Source organism: Vombatus ursinus, unplaced genomic scaffold (assembly GCF_900497805.2).
Source record: "Vombatus ursinus unplaced genomic scaffold, bare-nosed wombat genome assembly UNPS02014802.1, whole genome shotgun sequence".
NCBI lineage: Eukaryota > Metazoa > Chordata > Mammalia > Diprotodontia > Vombatidae > Vombatus > Vombatus ursinus.
In genome coordinates, this window is record NW_020954580.1 from 29,834,196 (window position 1) to 29,847,886 (window position 13,691).

Sequence of the window (13,691 nt, forward strand, 5' to 3'; positions counted from 1 at the left end):
GCCGCGCACCGGCTTCCGCGGTAGCAGCTCTAGCGCTCGGCTCCGCCTACCGTGCCTTCCGCCCCGCCCCAAAGCTGTCGCTCAATCAACTCTCGCGAGAGGGAGAAGATCAGCTCTCGCGAGATGCCGCATAAGGAGGCGGGGCTAAAGAAAATCCTTTGGATAAAAAGGAGAAAATAGGACTTCAGGCGGCCTCCAGCCGTGCGGGTCTGTCACGTGACAACGATACTGTCTTCCCATTGGCCTGAGGGATAGCTGGGCTGCAGGGGCTTTCAACCATTGTGTTCTTCAGCTGCATTATGCTCTTTTCGAAAGGCCTGCTGGGTGTTTGTGGGTGACTGCAACCTCCAGGCCCAGGCCTTCAAGGGAGTTCCTTTTTCCAGTCAAATAATCATTAAGCTTTTATTAAGTGCATATTATGTGGCAGGCACTGTAGTACGCTGCCCTCAATTCAATTCAATAAACATTTTTTAAGAGCCTACTATGTGCTGGGCACTGTACCAAACAATGGGAGAGTACATTCAACTGAGGGGATACAACATGAAAAGTGACTGCAGAATACATACAAGATAAACACAAAGAGTTGGGGTTGGGGGTAGTATTGACAACTGGGGCAATCAAGAAAGGTTTCTCAAAAGAGGCACCCTTGATAGAAATGATGGTGTTAGGAAGGAGGGTGAGTTTGGCAGGAAAGACGGATTCCATTTTGGACATACTAAATTTGAGATGCCCATGGGACGTCCATGCAGAGATGTCCAAGCAAGCAACTGCACGTTCAGAACTGGAGCTCAGGAGAGAGATCAGGGTTGGCTGCATAGACTTGGAAACATCTACATACAGGTGGTCATTGAATCCTTGGGAACTAACCAAAGTAGTGAGGGAATAGCGAAGGCTCATGACAGAGCCCTAGGGGTAGACTCCCACAAAGGGGCTGAAACATAAATAATGATCCTGCAAAGGAGATTGAAAGTTCTGTTAGACTGGTAGAAAGAGAATCAATTGATCAATAAGCATTTATTAAACTCCTGCTATGTGCCAAGTACTGTACTGGGTAATGATACGAAGAAAAAAATGAAGCTGACTTTGCCTTCAAGAAACTTATATTCTATGTGGAGGTCGAGTAGAGACATGTATGTGTAGGTATATTCAGAACAAATAGAAAATAAATACAGAATGGTTTGAGGAGAGATGGCACCAATCCTCTCATTTTACATTGAGGAAACTGAGAACCATGAGAAAGTAAGCAACTTGCCCATAGCAGCTCAGTCACTTGACATAGGCAGATGTTGGACCTCTTGTCCTCTTACTCCAAAGCCAAGTTCTTTTTTTCTTACATCAAACCTAAACTTCCCTCTGCAGCTTCTACTTATGAGTCCTGGTTCTGCCCTCTGGGGCCAAACAGAATGAGTCTAATCTTCCTTCCACATGACAGATGACCTTTCAGATACTTGAAGATAGTTGTCATGTCTCTCCACAGGTTCTTTCATGCCCGTTTCCTTCAAGTGACCCGTGTTTATCATGTCTTCAAAGTCCTTTATCATTCTGATTGCCTCATTATTACCAGATTATCATTCTGGGTTATCACCCTGGTACATTCTCCATTTTATCAATGTCCTTCCTGAAATTATCATTTAGTCCAGGAGTTCTTAACCTTTTCTTGATGCCTGGACCCCTGTGGCAGTCTGGTGAAACCTATAAACCACTTCTCAGGATGATATTTTCAAATGCATATAATAAAAACATCAGGTTAAAAAGAAAACCAATTATGCTGAAATAGTTATCAAAACTTTTTAAACCATGTTCATGAATCCCAAATTAAGAACTTATAAATTCTAGTTCAACCATCTTACCCTATAAAGGAGGAAATGAAGCTCAGAGAACCTGAGAAACAAGGTCAAAAGATCACATAACTATTCAGTGGCACGGACAGGATTTCAATCCAAACTCCTTATCTCCCAGCTACCTGGTTTTTTCTACTTCACCAAATTGTCTTATAGTCTGCAAACAACCCCATGAAGCCTGTCGAGGAAGACTTGGGATTTTTGGTCCTTTATTTTTACCTTAAAATTACACCACATAGATTCAATTCAATTCAACAAGTATAAATTAAATCCCTACTATGTGCTAAGTGCCAGTGACGCAAAGATAAAAGTGTAATGATCCCTGCCTTCAAAGAACTCACATTCACTGGGGAGAAACAACATATCCACAGATAAGCAAATAGGAAATGTATACAAAATAATTTTTAGAGGGTGGAGAAAGCACTAACAACTAGTAGAATAAAGAAAGAATAAGGGTCTGTACAAAGGCATGGAAGCAGGAGATAGAGAACAGCAAAAAGGCCAGTTTGACTGGTACATTTTCCTTTGTCCAGGTCAGGAGTGGTAGAAAAGCTGTATGACATTATCCCTTGGCTTATCTTCTTAAGTGATCAAAGAAACCAGAAAAGGAAATGGGAGAGGGAGTGAAGGAATAGGGAGTTATAATTGTTAAAACCCTAACTTTAGCTATGGTTGTTTGCTTATGATCAAGGGAGATCCCAGACAATATTGTGAACAAGAGAAATTAATCTTGGGCTTTGTCCCTCCTAGTTGTTCAGCACAGAGCTATTCTGTGTCTTAACTCTCTCTCTAAAGAATTAGCTGGTAAGTAGTTGTTTGAATTTTAAAAGGTAATTCTTTAAAACCCCAAATCCTTCAGGACCTTAAGGGGATAAACCAAAGATGATAGAACTCTTGAACTAGGAAAATGGAGTAAGTAAAACAACTATCTACATATGTATGTATAGCCATCTATATGTAGCTATCTACCAATCTAAGTATTGTCTATCTACTGTCTCTCTACTATCTCTCACATACCTATAGCCACCTACCATCTATGTAAATATATCTACATATGTAAATACATATGATCTATCTATATAAATATCAATGTATTATCTATCTAAATATCTATTATCTATCTGCTGTGTATTATCAATCTATCTACTATCTTTCTATCTACTATTTATCAATCTACTGTCTACCTATCTATTTATCTATATCTATTCTATATCTATCTAAAATCTATTATGTATCTACTATCTGTCTATCAATCTATTATCTCCCTATTACCCATCTATCTATGTGTCTGTCTCTCTATTTGGGTAGACCTGCTCTATGTCTTTCAAATTACACCACACCACACCACACCACACCACATCACATCACAAGTTCTGCTTACTTTTAGGGCTAAGTCTTGTTCAAGGGGGCTCTTAACAGCCTGAATAGGAGGCAGGCACAGCATAGTGTGAAGGAAGCAGAGAGAGGAAGTAAAAGGAAAAGAACCACCCAGAGCCAAGGGAAGGTGCCAAATGAAATTGAACACGGCAGCTGAGGATCTTTAAAAAAGATTAGAGTAGATGCCAGGAATTCTTTTCTAGGAAAGAAAGCTTGTCCCTCTCAGGGTGGTGGAAACGGAAGGGCTACCACCTGTTCTGAGGCCTATCACCTTCCTCATCAGATGTTCTGGACTAACATACGCAGTTAGTAAATCAAGGAATGATTCATATATTCCTAGTCAGGGCTTTATTAAGAGGCAGACAGATAATACCTCAAAGAGGAAGAGAAGAGCTGAGGGAAAACTTTATGGTCTATATAAGAAACTGGCCATGACACCTTTTAAAAAATTTAAAGCAAATGAATGGTAAAGAATGAATATAAGACTGACAGAGATATAACATGGCATAATGAATAGGAAGCTAGCCTTGAGTTTTAGTCCTGAGTCTGACATCCATTGGTTGTGTGACCCTGGGCAAATCAATTAACCTCTCAATTCTAGGATGCGTTCTAAGATGCAGAACAGTTGGTGATCTACATTCGTAGAGGAAGTTCTCTTCATTAGGAGATATCAAAATAACGAAATCACAGACTCAGACCCCCCCCCCCAAAAGAGTAAAAATGTACTTTTTGGGAAGTAAAACACTAAGATAATAAGGTTATTTTAATAACTTCTAGAGTATGAACAATTTAGCGATAAAACTTTAAAAATGCTAAGTGGGCAAGTTCTTATATGTTTTACAATATTCATAATAATTTAATAGAATGTCCTTAAAAAAAAAAACAGTAGTTTGCTTTGGTGACCTTAGAATTAGTAGAACTTGGGCCCTGTGTTTTAATAGTTCTTTCACTCTTATTGTTAAGATAATGGAGTCCCAGAATCTCAAAGCTGTAGGGGACCTCAGAAACCATCTGGTACTTGAGTAAAAATCTACTCTACAAAATTATCAACAAGTGGTCATTCAGCCTTTGCTTGAAGACCTCCAATGAGGGAGGTCTATCCTACTCCCTCTCAAGACAGCCCATTCTTCTTTTAGAAAATTCAGATTATTAGGAAGCTTCTCCTCATATCGATCCTCAATTTGCCTCTTTACAAATTCCATTGAGTACTCTTGGTTGTGCCCCCTGAAGGCCAGGCACAAGCCTAATCCTTCTGCCATATGATAATCCTTCAAATACTTAGAGACAATTACCTAATAGGTCTTTTCTTCTCCCAGCTAAATATCCCTATATTTTTCAATTGATCCTCATATGGCATGATTTTGAAGGCCTTCAATATCCTGGGTACTCTCCTATGGACACTCTCCAAAGTTATCAACGATCTTCCTAAACTATGATTTCTAGAATTAAAGGCAATCCTCTATATAGTAGTATATCAGTATAGCAAGGAAACAGTACAGCAAAATTGTTAACCCCCTAAGCCTAGACCTTGTGACTCTCAAGACAGCCTAACTTGTTAATTGTTGACTGTATATCACAGTATTAACTCATGTTGACTTGGTAGTCCACTAAACTACTGTCTAAAAACATCTAACCCATTCTTGTATTTGTGAAGTTGATTTCTTTAAAGCCAAACATACATTTATCTCTACTACATTTCATCTTATTATACTATTATTATACAGCACAATGTTATTGCTTGTCACTATCTTTGGTTTTCCTGATATTATATTGCTGATAATTCCTGATCTCATGTTATGAATTAGCTATACCTACCAGTTTTATGCAATTTGAAAATTTAATAAGGAAGGAGAGAAAGTATCCATTCACGGCCAAGATAAGGAGATGGCCAGAAAGAGGCATGGAGGTCTGGACCTATGAATGACCAGCAGGAATAATTTATGATTCCTTCCAGAATAAAACACAGTAGCATATAACTGACAGGAAAGGAGCAGTTGCAATAAATGGCGGGTGGAGAGCCTCAAGAGTAGCGAGAGAAAGATAAATGTAATGATAGGTCAATGAGAAAGGAGTTTCAGTGGTAAGCAATTGGAAATAACAAACCTTGAATTTGTCCCTCATTAGAGTCCCATCTAGGCCATTATATTGAGTCACGTAGATGGTTTTGGTCTATAATGTGAGGGATAGAAGGTGGCTCAACTAAGAAGAGACCACTTGACTTTCTAAGGGCTCAGATGCAAGATTTGTCTGTATTTATTACTTTGTAAATGGAATTTTCATTTGAGCCTTGTGAGCTAGAGTGCCTTTAAGGCGGAGTTGGTGGCTACTCTTGAAGGGGTAAGGAGAGAGAATATAATAACCAGGTATATCAGTTCCCAGGTTTCACCAGACAAGTGAACATACATAACCAGTCATACATAATCATGTCAAAAGGGAATATCTATCATAGCAGTTATATAGTAATGCATGGTAACACAAGTCTCAGATGGAAAGAATTTGACATATATAATGGCTCCTAGTTCCTTCTGTATTTTATTCCTAATCTTTATCTGCTTAAGTTTTGCTGACTTTTTGGTATCTAGAGAAGGTTTAGGCCATTGTCACTAATCATCCCCATCTTCTAGAGTTACACTGGACCCTTTCTCTCTTGAGTTGTGGAAAAATCCCTTTTCCTCCTAGTTCAATTGAGGCAAGGCTGGAATTTTTCCAAAGATTGTGAACTATGAAATGAATAGGGGGGAGCAACACAAAAGCATGAAAATAAACAAGTTCACTGAGAGAAGGATTGTGACCCTAAATTTAACATCTAGCTAAAAGCTCATAGCCAAATCAGCTTGTGGGGCACTTGTCCTTCTATTTAACTCTGGACTGGATGCTAAACTCAAAATTTCTTTAGCTAAAGCTAAAACTTCTAGTCCAAGGTAGATTTGAGTCTGCACTGTTTCTAAAACTGCACTGATACTAAAAGGATCATCACTCCCTCCTAGGAACTGCTTCTAAGGGTGGTGGAATTCTCAGTCCCTCCTAAATCTGCTTCCAATTGTGTGACCAAATATGGGATCAAGAAAGGTCATACTTTCTGATCCCAAGTTACACTACACTTCCCCTCTGTGTAATCCTTTTGAGTTCTTCCAGGACTCTGGTCTACCTTGATGAAGAATCCAAGTGTTTTAAAAATCACAAATTATCTAACAGAGACAGGAAGAAAGGAAAACTTAAATGTTAAGAGCCATTGCTTATTGAAGAAGAATCAGAAATGAAGATAAAGTATTTCAGACAGTTTACTATAAAATCTTATGTAAGTCATCAGGAACATACAATTGAACTTACAAATCTTCAGTGACAACTTTTCAGGAAGCCCTGTGAGATAATTTCATGGAGATGAAACGATAATCAAATGGCTGGAACAAATTGTCCTCAAATTGCTCCAGTTCTCTTGCTCTGGTGTGTTGCATTATAGACCTTTCAATCAAGTAAACAAACTGCCCTGCACTAAGAGTTTTCTCAATATTTATTACTCTCATCATATTTTACCAGAAAAAAAATCCTAATATGGAAGAACTCCAAGAAATAGTATTATGGGAAACAATATTTTTTGTTGAGTGTTGAGTCAGAAGAATGTTGTATTCCTGTTTAGCTTAATAAATGTTTAAATGGTTTGGTAAAAACAAATCTGAAAAACACCTTCAATTTAGCATATACTGAGTTACATGCCTTCCAGGTTCTGATTAGGTTCTAAGCCCTTTGGAACATCCCAAAGATTCATGTCTACGCAGACTAGATTAATCTCCACTATAAAGAGAACCAGGAAGAATCTCAGAGATTTCTGTTCTGTTTAGAAATACTCACACTTCACTTTACTTCATCCTCCATATCCAGTCAGTTGCCAAATGCTGTTCGTTTTGCCCCAATTATGCTTCTCAAATCCATTACATCACAGCCATCTCCTAAGTTCAGGCCTTCATCATCTCACACCCAGACCATTAAAACAATGTTCCAATAGCCTTGTGGTTGGTCTGCCTACTTCCAATCTCTCCTTTCACCAGTCCCTCCTTCACATAGCTGTCAAAATAATATTTTTAAAGCATGGGTGTAGATAATGAAATCCAGAATTCCAGAAGTATCATCAAAATGTAAACAAAATACTAGATGTAAAATTCTTTTTAGTGGAGTAATCTGGACTTCTCTGGGCATGCCCAGTTCTCCTAACACGGAGACACCCTTGCAGAACATACTGTCCTTACAACATACTGTTTGTCTAACATGGAGCCTGCTGTAGGTGGGGTAGTCTCCTTTGATTGGCTGCCCGTTCCTTTAAAACTAGCCAAACTGAGTCATTCACTTTCTTCTGCTGCTCTTACTGGCTATGTCTTCCCATTTCACCCAGAGTGAGGACCATGAAATGAACCAGTGAGAGGGTAAAGGCTTTCCTTCCCCTGCTTCCTTTTTCACCTCAGCTCTGTGAAATGGGCCTGGGGTATTTGTTTCTGTTCTGTGTTGTTTATCCTCTTAGTTTCAGGCGACGGAAGTGATCCCTATAGAACCAGGAGTTTGAGCCATAGTGACCTACGCCATCCTGGCAAAGAAGACCAGAGAAATAATGGTGCCTGGGACTCGAGCCCGAGGCAGATATAATTTTCTTGCTTTTTATTTATTTATTTATTTATTTGATTGTTTGTTTGTTTATTTATTTACTTATTCATTCGTTCGTTCATTCATTTGTGTATTTACTTAAACATTGCAATATGACTAATATGGAAATATGTTTTGCATGGTTTCACATGTATAATTGATATCATATCATTTGCTTTCTTGGTGGGTGGTAGAAGAATAGGAGGAAAGGAGAGAATTTGGAACTCAATTTTAAAAAGAAAAGAATGTTAAAAATAAACACTAAAAAACTTTTAAATGATAAAAAAAAAGAACACTTGGGGAAAAGTGTATGTTTCATCTATCTGGACTTCAGGTCGTGTAAGCCAGAGTGGACTAAGTTACAGAGAAAAAAGCACTACATCCTTCTTGGGCAGTTGGGTGGAGGAAGGACAGTACTGACAATGTCACTTCTCTGCTATTGCTTTTAGGACAGGGGTTCTTAACTTTTTGCATCATGGACCTCTTTGGCAGGCTGATGAAACCTAGGGACCCCTTATCAGAATGATATTTTTAAATTAATAAAATAAAATAGATAGGACTACAAGGGAAACTAATTATATTGAAATAATTAGGGGAAAAAAGCAACCAAATTCTTGGACCCCAGGTTAAGAACTCTGACTCTTAGATAAAATATAGACCCCTCAGTTTGGCATTTAAAGTTATCCAGTCTTTGTCCAATCTTATTTCACCTCACATTCCTACATGTCCTACTTGCTGTTCCCTAAATTTAACATTCAATTTGCTGTTCCATGCTTTGCACAGGCCGTTCAGTCCCCCTGGAATGGATTCTTCTGTCCCCTTTGCCTCATAGAAGCTCATTTTTCTAAGAAACCAAAGCAAGAAAGGAATATATCCCAAGGCTTAAACTCACGTGCCACTGATTACAGGAAGACTTTCCTAATGCCTCTTGCTGCTAGTGCTTTCTTCTTCCTCAAATTATCTTATATTTACTTATCAATGTGTGATATGTCTATAGTACAGTATTAGTCGGCTGAGAGCAGAGATTGTTTTTCATTCTCTCTATGTATCTTCCAGTAACTAGCACAGTGCCTTACACATATTAAAGGCTCTACAAATGCTCGTTGAGTTGAATCTGCACCCCCACATTAGGTCCTCCATACTGAGAGATCTCTCCTCCACAAATTCTTCTTCATTTCCCTAAGCAGGCCACCTTTAAAAAATATCACCGCATCTCCTGTCTTCAGGTTCATACTGACTCTCAGACACTTCCTCTGTTCCCACAGCAAATCCTAAAATGTGTTACTGAGGCTCCCAAACCTGTTGCCTTTTCTTTCAAATCCCCCTGCTTACCACACTCAAATTGCCTGTCATGAACCTCCAAACCACATACTTCAGCCCTGGGCCTACCTTCTTATGCTGTACATATGCCCTGTAGAACTGTAATCACTCACCTTTCTCTGTAGCCACCTCCAGACAGGGATCAGAAAGGAAATCTGGGCAAAGTAACAACACCTTCCACTAGTCTTCCCTTCTCAGCCTCACAATGTTCCAAGTCCCTGACACATATCACCATTACATTTCACAGCCTGCCTTGCTGACAATATTTGCATAATATTTGGGCATGGCTCTAGCCAAGTTTGCCACCTGCTAAATGTGTTTCCCTGTTGTCAAGCATGCATCTCTGACACATCTACTGAGAGCCTATTATGGCTAAGGAAGACACTGTCTTAGGCCCTGTGGAGAATACAAAAAATAGTTAGACACAGTGTTACGCAATCTAGTAGGAATGTCAGGACAAACAAAGGAAAAAGTGAAACAACGATACCAGACATTGATAGATAACAGTTCAGTAATAGAAACATCACATGTACATATAGGTTAATTTCTAATCTAAAAGTACCTCTATACTTTTGAGATTTTGCTATTTACAGTATCAATTTTTACACATTTTGCCATGACTCACCTTAGGGGTAGAAGTAAGAATCTTAAATACTTATTGGAAATCTTAAATACCTATTTCAAACTGTTCCTCTGCTCCTTTTATTACTTGCTACTTTTATTACTCAAAAAAAAAAACCAAGTAATATATCTCTTGTTCCTCATTTACTGCATTCCTACTATGTTCCTTCTTCTTTGTCTTTATCCTTTTGGATCTTTCTACCATCAAAACTGTCATTAGATTATACTTCTGTAGATTTCCATTGGGAAATCCCCTTCTTCATCACTATTCTATAATCACCATGTTTGAAATTTGACATGGGATTTCCTAAGCAATTTGGAACTAAAGAAAGGCAATTTGGATATGGGTTTTCAGTCTGTGTAAGATAGGTCTTTTTTTCATCTTCTCTTTCTTTCTATCCTTAGTACATCCAATTAAATAAAGCTAGTATAGCTCTGGTGTGGATCAGTGAAGACCCTTCTCTCTCTCTCTCTCTCTCTCTCTCTCTCTCTCTCTCTCTCTCTCTCTCTCTCTCTCTCTCTCTCTCAACCCAAACCTGTCCTAACACTGGGGGATGGGGAGCAGATCTGAGCTGGGATGGAGGACTGGCCATAGCCACTACCACTCAGCTACAACTCAAAGTCTCATAGACCTAGAAGTAACCCTAGGAGAGAGATTCATTTTTACTACTCACCATTTTAGCTCTTGAATCCATATTGGTGTGTTTCCCACTTACACAAAATCAGTCACATTGACACCATTGACTCAAATGTAAAATATTTACTAAATGATAAGGCAAAAGCAAGAATAAATATAACATTTACTCACCAGAAAGCAAAAGCAGGAATCAACATGATATAACTGTTCACCCATAAATTTGAGTCACGCTCTCCCACCAACACATATATAGTGTCCATGGAAGAAAGTAGGCACATACTTATAGAAACTGAGCAGAGAGATACACAAGTAGGAAAACTCACGTGCCTGGGAAATCTAAGGGTTTGAATGATAAGCCTTATTGTTCTTGGTTTCTTTGGTAACTAGTCTGCACCATGTATCATTTATTTCAAAACCATCTGCTATTTGCTCCTTTTCTGCCCCTCAATGTCCTCCTACTAGGCAAAGCTGCTAATCTTGGGCTATTGAAACAGCATCAAACTCTTTAAGCACACAGCCTCCCTTGGCAAGGTGTTGAGGAAGTGTTACACAATTTTAGCAAAAATATAATAGCATAGCTCCCAGCCAAACAACTTCAAAGTGTGACTTTTCTTCTTTTCCTTCCCCTTCTCTTAAACTATACAGACAGCACAGGCACCCATAAAAGGTTTCCCCTTTCTTAAACCATAGATGGCATTAGAGAGCAATAATCCCCAACAACTCTTCACAATGCAGCAGGATTCAATTCTCCTACAATGAGCTTACAGCAGCTACAGAGGCTTTTGGGCTTCAGTCAACTCTCTCATCTGACTCAGCTTTTCTCCAGCCAATCAGCTCTCAGCAAAGAGATGCCTCTCTTTCAAATAGCACAGCTCTCAGCACAGCAGCTGAAAAGTCTGTCTGTTGGCTTAGATTTTCTCCTTGCCTTTTGTGTCTTCTGTTTTAATATTCTTCTGACTCATTTCGTACTTAGCATTTCCCACTTTCTCACTTTACCTGGCCCTTCTAGGCTCTGATGCCTCAAATTAAGTCCTTATAAACAGTGACCCAACTCTAACTTATGATATTAAACTAAAAGAAAAATCCATTTTATTCCAAATGACTCCAATAACCCTTATATAATCATCGCACATTCTCCAGTCATTTGATTTATAACTTATCAACCATATCCTTCAAAACTCTGAAAACAGTAATGTGTAAATGATCTGCTAAACCAAAATGCACTGCAGCCTTTTTAAAAACTCAATATTTACTCAATCTTTTATTCAATCAATACTCTTCTTTCAGACCAGCCCTCTGTGGGGCAGAAGACTCAGAGAACTTTTCTCTCAGATACTCAAAACAGACTGTGTTTCTCCATCAGAATTTTTATTAGGGGGCTATGTTCCACGTCAAGCTGATTTTATAAGTGTTCCTGATGCACATGTTCTTTTTGGTCCCTTTCAGCAACCAAAATGAACACATAACAAAGAAGGTAGTGCCTACACTGGGAATAGGGCTATCAGGGACCTTGAAAGGACAAAAGCCAAATTTCTCAACAAAAAAGCACAACGGAATACATAGAACCAAATATACTCAGCAGTTAAACAGCCAAATCTATTTATTAAATGAGGGCTGAAGAGAAAACGAGTTAGCAGAAATAAAAATTTAACCATCCAAACCAATTATCCAATAAGAGATCCAATTAGAGAAAGTATCACAACACAACACAAGTAACACAAAGAACCAGAGTCCAATAGACAATGTTATTGGTGTTTCTATAGCCTAAGGGCCTGTTAAAGCCCTTACTGAATTAACAAAATCTGATCTAAATACTGGTTCAATGAGGTTTAGATTTTAAGTAGACTCCTAGAGATCACAAAATGGCTTCCATAGGACTCAAGGGCCTCAAATAGGGAGTTGCTCACTGGGATCAGCAAAAAAAAAAAATAATAATAATTAGAATTAAAAGCCTGTCTGGTTCTCTACCACTTTTACAAAGAAAAGAGGGATTAAGGTTAAACTGAAAATTCCTAGTAAATAACAGATCCAAAGAAAGATAACACCTCAAAGGGAAAGGGGCATGGCCAGGCACGTCAAAAGAGAGCTCTACTGAGGTTAAAAGCAAGAGTCTTTAAAGGTAACCAATTCAGAGGGTTAAACAGAAAGTCAAGAACTAAGTCTAGAGGTAACAAGGCCTAGAGCCAAGGGGAGTTCACATGGCACAAGGGCAATAAAACGCCACAAGGGAAAGCAGAAGGAGTTAGCTCCTGATAGGTTGTTTCATGTAAGGAACCAGCACAACACCGCATGCTTTTAATTCAATTATAGTCATGCCCCCACCTCACTCGGCAATGGGTCTAGAGACCAGCGGAAGCACAGTATGGTAGAAAGAATATGGATCTGTATCCAGAGGATTTCTATTTACATCCCTGTACTATTACTACCTGTGTAGCCTTTGGCAAGGCAGTAATGTCTCCAATATTTCTGTTTGTGCACTTGTAAAATAAAAGGGCTGGATTAGATGATCTCTGAGGTATCTTCTAGCTCTAAATATATGATTCTTTTCCTTAGAACCCACAATAAACTTGAGTCTGGGATTTGATGGGCTATCATTAGTGAAAAGCCTCCATCACTTCTGGAACATAGAAATTATGATGGAAGGAACTCTGAACTTGGAGTCAAAAAGATCTGACTTCCATTTCTGACACTTCCATTAACTTCACATGTGACTTTGGGTAAGTCGTCTCACCTCCTTAAGCTTCATTTTCTTCATTTGTCAAAAAGAGGGAATTGTACTACATGATTCCCCGAGTCCTTTCCAAATATCATAATCTATGCTGTTATAATTTTAAGTGGTACAGCAATTTTCCTAGTCTCTTTCCCTGACTCCTTGAACCCTTAACCCAAACAAACATGTCACTTGACTGGACATATTGGTTGATGTGGTTTTGCGGTGATGCAGTGATGCAGTGATGCAGGAGTCATGAATTACTCTGTATTAGGCACCCTGTGGCCTCCCACTACAGTGCTGTGGCTGAGAGGGAGCACTGCCCATTGAGCTTTTCTAGGAAGTATATATAAGAATTAATATAAATACAGCACTTTACATGAGACTATGTCCTGGATTTCAGGTAAATGGTCCACTTGGATGGCAAACAGTTGAGCTTAAATGTGCCATAATTGTTGCTAGTGGATCAATTCTGATAGCTCCAGATGGAATCCAGCAGCTATGAAATGTATGGTCTATAAAAGGGCCTTTCAGGCTGACTGATCTGTTAGGT